Raw genomic sequence first — 10,380 nt, 5'->3', positions numbered from 1 at the left:
CCTGAAGTGGGCACGGTGCTCTAACAGGGCTGATTCTGGAGTGGGCATGGTGCTCTACCAGGGCTGATCCTGGACTGATGTCCTGTTTCACTGCTGAGGAAATACGACACATTGCAGAGTTGCTGCCCTTTGATTGAGACGTTAAACGTGCTTTGTTGGTGCAAAAGATCCTATCGTCTTACTTCATTAAAAAAGTTTATGAAGTTTATTTATTTACGAGTCACAAGTAAGGCTTACATTAACACTGGATTGAAATTACTGTGAAAATCCCCCAGTCACCACACTTTGGCAGCCTGTTCAGGTCAATGCACCTAACCAGCACGTCTTTCAGACTATTTTGAAGAAGAGATGACAAAGCGTTCCCCAGTGTCACCAACATTTAATAAATGACCTTGTGATTATTTCACTTCTGTTTGTGGGAGATTGTTATTTCCATCAATTACCTGTTATGTTTTCTACATTCCAACAGTGATTATATTTCAAAAAATTATTTGAAAGTTGCACAGTACTTTGGGATGTCCTGAGATCATGAAAGGAGCTATAAAAACACTGTCACTCCTGCTGCCGATGGGAAAACCGGAAAATCCCACCTGAAATCAATGGACCTTTGCATGGTCCGCCCCCTGCCCGCAATGAGTCCTGTGGCGGGTGGGATTGGGAGAATTCTGTCTTCGGACCCTCTATCCCTGGGCTGTTGTTTCAAGTCCCACAACGGTAATTACTTTTTCTGAAAAATATTTTAGACAATTTTTAAATTGCTTTTCATCAGTAAAGTGACCTTAAACAAAATATTTTGATTTGATTTGATTTGATTTACTATTGTCACATGTATTAGCATACAGTGAAAAGTATTGTTTCTTACGTGCTATATAGACAAAGCATACCATTCTTAGAGAAGGAAATGAGAGAGTGCAGAACGTGTTATAGTCATAGCTAGGGTGTAGAGAAAGATCAACTTAATGCAAGGTAAGTCCATTCAAAAGTCTGACAGCAGCAGGGAAGAAGCTGTTCTTGAGTCGGTTGGTACGTGACCTCAGACTTTTGTATCTTTTTCCCAACGGAAGAAGGTGGAAGAGAGAATGTCCGAGGTGCGTGGGGTCCTTAATTATGCTGGCTGCTTTTCCGAGGCAGTGGGAAGTGTAGACAGAGTCAGTGGATGGGAGGTTGGTTTGCGTGATGGGTTGGGCAAAAATTGAAAATCCCATTTACTGAAATATCCTCATCATTTACTGAATTGTCAGAGGCTTGTTTTACAGTTGCTAAATGAAATCTGGACCAGATAGAAGAGCTTGCAAATGATTAAGCCCTACACTGATCTAAAACCTGAACTTTATTGTTAGGCTGTATCAAGCCAACTTGTCTGTTTTAACATTGCCAGTTGATGCTTTAATGCTGGGAACATGAACCCACAGTGTTCCCCCTGGTGCTGTGGCACAGCCCATGTAAATTTAATTGAGGAGTGTTATGGAGACAAATTTTTGATTTGATTTGATTTGAGAGCGGCCTTATATGCAGAGATTAAGTCAGCCATGCGTTTGTGACGTTTTGGGCCTCACGCTGTCCTGCGGCAGGTTTCCACTTGTAATATATTTGTAGGTAATAAATACTCATCAGTGTAAAACTTTTTCAAATTACCTTCTACCTTCACAATTAAGTCAGCAGCATACAAAAATCTAATGGCACTCAGTTTCCATTCATTAAAAGTGAGGTACTGAAGACCTGTGCTCCAGAACTTGCCATGCCCCCTCCCAGGCCAAGCTGTTCCAATAACACTGGCATCTACCTGACAATGTGGACAATTTGCTCAGGTATGTTCTGTACACAAAAAGCAGGACAAATCCAACCCGACCAATTACCGACCATTCAGACCAGTCTCGATCATCAGTAAAATGATGGGAGGGGTCATCAACAGTGCCATCAAGCAGCACTTCCTCAGCAATAACCTGCTCACAGATGCTCAGTTTGGGTTCTGCCAGGATTGCTCAGCTCCTGACCTCATTACAGACTTGGTTCAAACATGGACAAAAGAGCTGAACTCCAGAGGTGAGGTGAGAGTGACTGCCTTTGGAATCAATGGAGCATTCGACTGAGTGTGGCATCAAGGAGCCCCTCGCAAAACTGGAGCCAATGGGAATCTGGGAAATCTCTCCACTGGTTTGAGTCATACCTGGCACATAGGAAGATGGTTGTGGTGGTTAGAGGTCAATCATCTCAGCTTCTGGACATCACTGCAGGAATCCCTCAGGATAGTGTTCTGGGCCCAACCATCTTCAGCTGCTTCATCAATGACCTTCCCTCCATTATAAGGTCAGAAGTGGGGATGTTCACTGATGATTGCACAATGTTCAGCACCATTCGCGACTCCTCAGATACTGAAGCAGTCCATGTTCAAATGCAACAAGACCTGAACTATACCCAGGCTTGGGTTGACAAGTGGCAAGTAACATTTACGCCACACAAGTGCCAAGCAATGGGTGGCACGGTGGCACAGTGATTAGCACGACTGCCTCACAGTGCCAGGGAACTGGGTTCGATTTCTGGTTTGGGTCGCTGTCTGTGCCGAGTCTGCACGTTCTCCCCATATCTGCATGGGTTTCCTCCGGGGTGCTCCGGTTTCCTCCCACAGTCCGGAAGACGTGCTGGTTAGGTGCATTGACCACGCTAAATTCTCCCTCAGTGTCCCCGAAAAGGTGTCGGAGTGTGGCGACTAGGGAATTTTCACAGCAACTTCATTGCAGGGTTAATGTAAGCCTACTTGTGACACTAATAAATAAACATTAAAAAAAACTTAAACTTAAATCTCCAACAAGAGAGAACCTAATCATCGCCCATTGACATTCAACGGCATTACCAACACTGAATCCCCCCTATCAACATTCCGGAGGTTACCATTGACTGGAAGCTATACTAGACTAGCCATCTAAATACTGTGGTTACAAGAGCAGGTCAAAGGCTAAGAATGCTGTGGTGAGTAACTCACCTCCTGACTCCCCAAAGCTTTTCCACAATCTACAAGGCACAAGTCAGGAACGAAATGGAATATTCTCGACTTGCCTGGATGAGTGCAGCTCCAACTCAAGAAGCTTGACGCCACCCAGGACAAAGCAGTTCATTTGATTGCTACCCCTTCCACAAACATCCACTCCCTCCACCACCAACTCACAGTGGCAGCCATGTATACCATCTACAAGATGCACTGCAACCGAAGGTTTCTTTTTTCAGCACCTCCCAAACCCACCTCTAGCACCAACTAGGAGGATAGAGGCAGCAGATGCCTGGAAACACCACTTGGATGTCCCCCTCCAAGTCACTCATCATCCCAACTTGAAATATATTGACCTTTCTACACCGTCACGGGGTCAAAACCCTGGAATTCCCTCCCTGACAGCATCTGCACACATGAACTGCAGGGGTTCAAGAAGGCAGCTCACTGCCACCTTCTCAAGGGCAGTTCGAAATAGGTAATAAATGCTGGCCTAGCCAGTGACTGCCCACATCCATTGAAGGAATAAAAATAATGTGCAGCAGTCAGCTTTGAGCAGCTGTGTCTGAGGTCAGTGGCTTTCCTTGTTGAACTCTTCAGCACAGGGAGGGAGAAGAAGGGTATTTGCATAGAGGCTCGGCAATAGCAAAGGTGAATCAGTGGTGAGGAGGCAGGATGTGTGAATTGGGTCGGGGGCATGGAGGAGTGGAAGAGGGAAGAGCCTGGGTTGCGGGGGGTGCGGTGCTGGGAACAGTCAGTTAGTCATGTTAAGAAAATGAGAGGCCTGAAGGGCAATGTCAGTACTATCCACATCTGGGTCCATCTCAGGGCAGCTGGTTGGCAGTGCCTTATCGGACTTTGAATTCACTTTCAACATTTCAGTTATCCCCACGGAGAGTGATCTTGGGACAGTGTCCTTTTGTACAGAAGGGAGAGCCAGCTGAGCCTGCTAGTTCAACCATGTCCCACAGAATGGAGAATTCCACAGTCAACACCAACATGATCAATAAAGGGTGAATAGAAAAACACCATAACTATCTCGGAGTGGCAGTTGGTGTTGGATTGCCACTCGGCGCTCAATTACTTTTGCTCAATAGATGCATCATAGAAAGCATTCTTTCTGGTTGCATCACAGCTTGGTCTGGCTCCTGCTCTACCCAAGACCGCAAGGAACTACAAAATGTCGTGAATGTAGCCCAATCCATCACGCAAACCAGCCTCCCATCCATTGACTCTGTCTATACTTCCCGCTGCCTCAGCAAAGCAGCCAGCATAATTAAGGACCCCACGCACCCCGGACATTCTCTCTTCCACCTTCTTCCGTTGGGAAAAAGATACAAAAGTCTGAGGTCACGTAGCAACCAACTCAAGAACAGCTTCTTCCCTGCTGCTGTCAGACTTTTGAATGGACTTACCTTGCATTAAGTTGATCTTTCTCTCGACCTTAGCTATGACTGTAACACGACATTCTGCACTCTCTCATTTCCTTCTCTATGAATGGTATGTTTTGTCTGTATAGCGCGCAAGAAACAATACTTTTCACTGTATGTTAATACACGTGACAATAATAAATCAAATCAAATTAAATTTCTTCTGTGCCTGCCTCGCCTGACCTTCCAAATCAGGCCGGGCGAGATCCAGGCGCAGCAGTAGCCCTTGAGGCCCAGTGTCAAAGTCCAGCACTGTTGAAATGCAGAAGGGCGTGACCCCTGTTTTCCAGCTCCAGCTGCTGTAAAGCAGATAGGTTGAAAGGAGATGCTAGGTGTCTAAGGTAAGTGAACAGGATTTGGGAGGTTTGGGGGGATTCCAATGGGAGGGGTTGGAGTTGAACTTTGGGGTGGGGGTGTCTTACCATGGACAGGAGAGGGTGGGTTCTGACCTTGGTCTTTGACCTCGGGGTAGTGGGGGTATGGGGAGGTGTGGGTGGGGGGGCGGCAGTGGGTGTGGTGGCAGAGAGGTGGCAGGTCTCGGGAGGGGGGGGATCATGTTGGGTTGGGCTTGTGGGGGGAGGTCAGGTAGGGTCAGGTTGGATTGGGCCCACAGGGATGTGGATGAGTCAGTGTGGATTGGGTTGAGGGTAGGGTTGGATTTGTGGGGAGGGGGTCTGACCTCAGGCGGGTATGGGGTGGCAGTTGGGCTGCGATGGCGAGATCCGGGTTCCATGTAGGTGGGGAAATCCCGAGGGGGGGTCACGGGGAGGGGTCACGGGGAGGGGCAGGGGGTTGCAGTGTGGAATACCATGGGGTGTGGTTATTTGGGAGGTGAGGGATGCCCCAGGGGTCTGGGGGTGAGGGGGAGTCCCTGAGGAGGTCAATCTGGGTGTTTACAATACTGACCCAGAAGTTGGAAGAGGTTATATCTCTTCTAACTTTTTCTGGGTAACTATTGGTGTAACCCTATTGGAACCATTCGATGTTTGTGAGTAAACTTGCATTTTCAGATGTTTCCCAGTGCAGGGCAATTGTCTAAAGGAAGTTTGGATTTCTGGGCAATTGCTGTGCAAACTCTTATTATGAAGTTCTGAGATGGCTTCCCCCGCAATGCGATGCTGGGGAGCTTGGAAGGTACAGTCCAAGGAAATGTCCCGAACTCCATGTAATCATTACTGTGTGCCAACCAAAGATGTGCCAGTACATTGAGCCCTTTGACTAAGCCAGTCTCAACAAATAACAGTAATGTACACATCAGTAAAGTGAAATCAATGTAATGTGACTATTTATAAATGAAGCAGACACATGGGACTATCACCAGCTGCAAGATACCCCCCCCTCGCCACACGCCATCCTGAGTTGGAACCATATCACTGTTCCATCAGTATCACTGGATCAAACTCCTGGAACTCCCACACTGTGGGTGCAACTACACATCACAGTCAGTGCACCTACACCACCACATAGACCGGCTGCTGCTCAAGAAATGGGCAACAAATGCTGGCCTGATCAGTGACACTTACAAGCTGTGAAAGAATTTTTTAAATTTAATTTGTTTGATTTATTATTTGGTTTGATTTATTATTGTCACATGTATTAACATACAGTGAAAAGTATTGTTTCTTGCACGCTATACAGATAAAACATACTGTTCATAGAGAAGGAAACGAGAGATTGCAGAATGTAGTGTTACAGTCATAGCTAGGGTCTAGAGAAAGATCAACTTAATGCAAGGTAAGTCCATTCAAAAGTCTGACAGCAGCAGGGAAGAAGCTGTTCTTGAGTCAGTTGGTACGTGACCTCAGACTTTTGTATCTTTTTCCCGATGGAAGAAGCTGGAAGAGAGAATGACTGAGGTGCGTGGGGTCCTTAATTATGCTGGCTGCTTTGCCGAGGCAGTGGGAAGTGTAGACAGAGTCAATGGATGGGAGGCTGGTTTGCGTGATAGATTGGACTACATTCACAACCTTTTGTAGTTCCTTGCGGTGTTGGGCAAAGCAGGAGCCATACCAAGCTGTGATACAACCAGAAAGAATGCTTTCTATGGTGCATCTTGCAAATGTTGGTGAGAGTCATAGCTGACATGCCAAATTTCCTTAGTTTTCTAAGAAAGTAGAGGTGTTGGTGGGCTTTCTTAACTATACTGTTGGCATGGGGGGCCATGATGTGGAGATGCCGGCGTTGGACTGGGGTAAACACAGTAAGAAGTTTAACAACACCAGGTTAAAGTCCAACAGGTTTATTTGGTAGCAAAAGCCACACGGGTGTGGCTTTTGCTACCAAATAAACCTGTTGGACTTTAACCTGGTGTTGTTAAACTTCTTACGGCATGGGGGGACCAGGACAGGTTGTTGGTGATCTGGACACCTAAAAAATTGAAGCTCTCGGCCCTTTCTACTTCATTCCCAAAGATGTAGACAGGGGCATGTTCTCCTCTACACTTCCTGAAGTCCTGAAAATTTGTGAAGCACCTTTGCCATTGTTGTGCTTTCAATAAGTCTGATGTTACTGACATTAATGTTGGGGCAGGAAAGTTGTGGTCGTGATGAAAAGGCTCCCTATTTGTCCAGGAGGCTCTTTTATAAGCTGCCCTCACCTGCTGCATTGTCAGCCTTCACCTTTGACCCATTGCTGTGGCTCTGGAATCACATGTAGGCCAGACCAGGTAAGGAAGGCAGATTTCCTTCCCTAAAGGACAATAGTGAACCAGGTGGGTTTTTATGACACTTGATGACAGTTTCCATGGTCACCATTACTAATACGAGCTTTATATTCCAGGTTTATTAATTGAATTTTGAATTTTGCCAGCTGCCATGCTGGAATTTGAACCCAGGTACTGGAAGAATTAACCTGGGCCTCTGGATTACCATTCCAGCGATATTACCACGATGCCACCCTCAGTGAGAATCAGTGCCCATTTAAGTGCCCACTGGCAAGGTGGCTGCTCGACACCACCCCTACTCATGGCAAAATTGCAGTGGGGGCAGAGGCAGGTGGGTAGGCAGCGGGCAAACCGTGCACTGGAGTTAACAATTCCCCACCTTCAAGCCTGCCTGTGGAGGAGTGTAAAATTCAGCCTCATGTGTCCACAGGAGTCACTGCATAGTGACTGGAAGTGGGAAGACTGGTTGACTTCACTTCCCTCTCTCGCCCAGGAATTTGTCCCATTTGGGATCAACTAATTCAGCATAAATTGAGGACTAAACATGGGAAAACCTTTATCTGCGTGTGAGGACATAGACTGAGTGGGCGGACACGTGGTAAATGAAATTTAACACAGGGAAGTGTGACGTGATTCATTTTGGAAGGAGAGATGAGGAGATGCAATATAAACTAAAAGGTACAATCCTAAAAGTGGTGCAGGAACAGAAGGGCCTTTGCACAAATCATTGAAGGTAGCAGGACAGGTTGAGAAGCTGGTTGAAAAGGCAGTTGGGATTTTGGGTTTTATAAAAAGAGCATGAATCTTTACAAAACTCTGCTTTGGCCTGATGAAATACTGTGTCCAATTCTGGGCACCACACTTTAGGAAGGGGGCTGATGGGTGGGTGTGCAGGAATGATTGATGAGATGAAGGAGTCACATGGCTACGTTGGAGAAGCTGAGGCTTATGGGGAGAAGGTTGAGAGGAAATTTGAGTGGGATCTGGAGAATGTTCCCATTGGCAGATGGGCCGAAAATCAGAGGATTCTGATTGGACGCAAAAGAAGCAATGGCAAACTGAGGAAGAATTATTTTATGCAGCGAGTGGTTAGGATCTGGAATGCACTGCCTGAGGGTGTGGTGGAGGCAGATTCATTTGTAGCCCTCAAAAAGAAATTGGATAGTCATCCGAAGAGAATTGGAAGGTGAAGGAGAAGTTTTGGGGGAGGTGGCGGGGGAGGTGGAGGAGTGAGACCAGTTGGGTTGCCCTTGCAGGAAGCCATCATGGCATAAAGTTAAAGTTTATTTATTAGCCGTAAGGCTTACATTAACACTGCAATGAAGTTACTGTGAAATTCCCCTAGTCGCCACGCTTCGGCGCCTATTCAGGCTAATGCACCTAACCAGCTTGTCTTTTAGATGGAGGGTTGAAAAGTCTTCTGTGCTGTTAATAACTATCTGCTTCTATAATTCAAAATCCCCCTCATGGTTATCTCCATCACACCCATCACAATTGTCTTCCCAGTGCACTGAATTCAAAATCCTCATCTTGGTTCACAGAATCCTTCACAATCTTATCACCTTCCCAAAATTCCCGGTGGACCTCTTTTTTTTAGAAAAATGTATTGGTTCATGGGAACTACTGTCCAGGCAATTCTATTTCTAATTCTATCCCTGAAGTCCCCCCCATCTCCTTCACCTCCTTTAAGCTCAATCTGTAATTCTCTCTTTGACTAAACTTTTAGCCACTCTTCCTATCATCACTTTGGCTCGACGCATGTTATTTCTCGTGAAAACTCTGTGAAGCACACTGGGATGTATTTCTGTGCTAAAGACACAATATAAATGAAATTATTGTTCTCCATAGTCAGATCTCTATGAACGGTATGCTTTGTCTGTATAGTGCGCAAGAAACAATACTTTTCACTGTATGTTAATAGATGTGACAATAATAAATCAAATCAAATCAAGATAGTCATCATGTGAGGGCTTATGAGTAATGGCCAAATTGGTGAGTTACCATAAAGGGAGATGGTGGCATAGTGGTAATGTTGCTGAACTAGTAATCCAGCACTCTGGGAAATGGGTTCCAATCCCACTATGGCAGCTGGTGGAACTTAAAATCAATGAATTTTTAAAAATCTGGATTTGAAAACTAGTCTCAGTAGTGATGAGCCTGAAACTATCATCAACTGTGGTAAAAACACATCTAGTTCACTAATGTCCTTTAGGGAATAAAATCTGCCATCTTTACCTCCAGATCTACAGTAATGTGGTTGACTCTTAACTGCCCTTCTGAAATGGCCTAGCAAACCATTCAGTTCAAGGACAATTAGGAGTTGGGCAACAAAGGCTGGCCTTGCAAAGATGCCACATCCCATCAAAGGAATGAAAAAAGGCCAACTACCACTGTGGACAGATATTGTATTACTTACATTCACAATGATCAGACAATTGGGTACTTGTAGGGGAATTTCACAGTAACTTCATTGCAGTGTTAATGTAAGCCTTACTTGTGGCTAATAAATAATCTTTAACTTTAACTTAAACTTTGGATTGAGATTTTCAAGAAGCCTTCAGTTGAAGGGTTAGTTTACTACTTCAACTTGGATATATTCCTGCCAGTTTCAATATAGCCTGCATCAAATCACTTACACCCAGATAAACACCCAGATAAACATCCAGATAAATACCCAAATAAACAGCCCTTTTTCATCCTTCTCCAATATTTTTACAACTAATAAGCACCAATGAAGACTGGCAATCATGTTTCTTTAGGGATGTTCACAACCAATGTCCTGGAGAATAATACTTAATCCTCCTGAGATTCCCAGGGCAATCTCGGAAGGCTGGTAACCACACTGAAGGGGGAGAAAACAGGAAAGTAAGGGCAAAGAAAATTAAATGAGGAGGAAAATCATAGAGTGTGTGCCTCCACTACAATTTGTTAACTCAATATTAATATAATTACGTGACTTTCCCTTGAAGATTTATCCTGCCTGGTTGCTACTCTGGGCTAACAAAAGAAATTCCTTTATTAAAAGCTTCCAACTCACTGAGGAAGCTTTGGGACAATTCACAGCCAACAACCTGCGCCCAAAACTCTGCTCACATTTTGACAGCTGTGACAAATTGCACCACAGCAGCTGAGACAATCCACAAAATTCTAAAACAATCAACAACATTCTAAAGAATTCACCCTATCTTCTACTGGATCCGTATCTCTGCCAAAAACTAATCAGTTCTTCCTTGGGCCATACCCCATCTGCCTACCAAGTTGGGTCGAAATCCATCCTTTAGCTCTTGAGATATATATTGTTTCCA

The sequence above is a fragment of the Mustelus asterias genome, chromosome 2 (genome assembly GCF_964213995.1).
Source record: "Mustelus asterias chromosome 2, sMusAst1.hap1.1, whole genome shotgun sequence".
Classification (NCBI taxonomy): Eukaryota; Metazoa; Chordata; class Chondrichthyes; order Carcharhiniformes; family Triakidae; genus Mustelus; species Mustelus asterias.
This window is presented reverse-complemented; position numbering follows the sequence as displayed.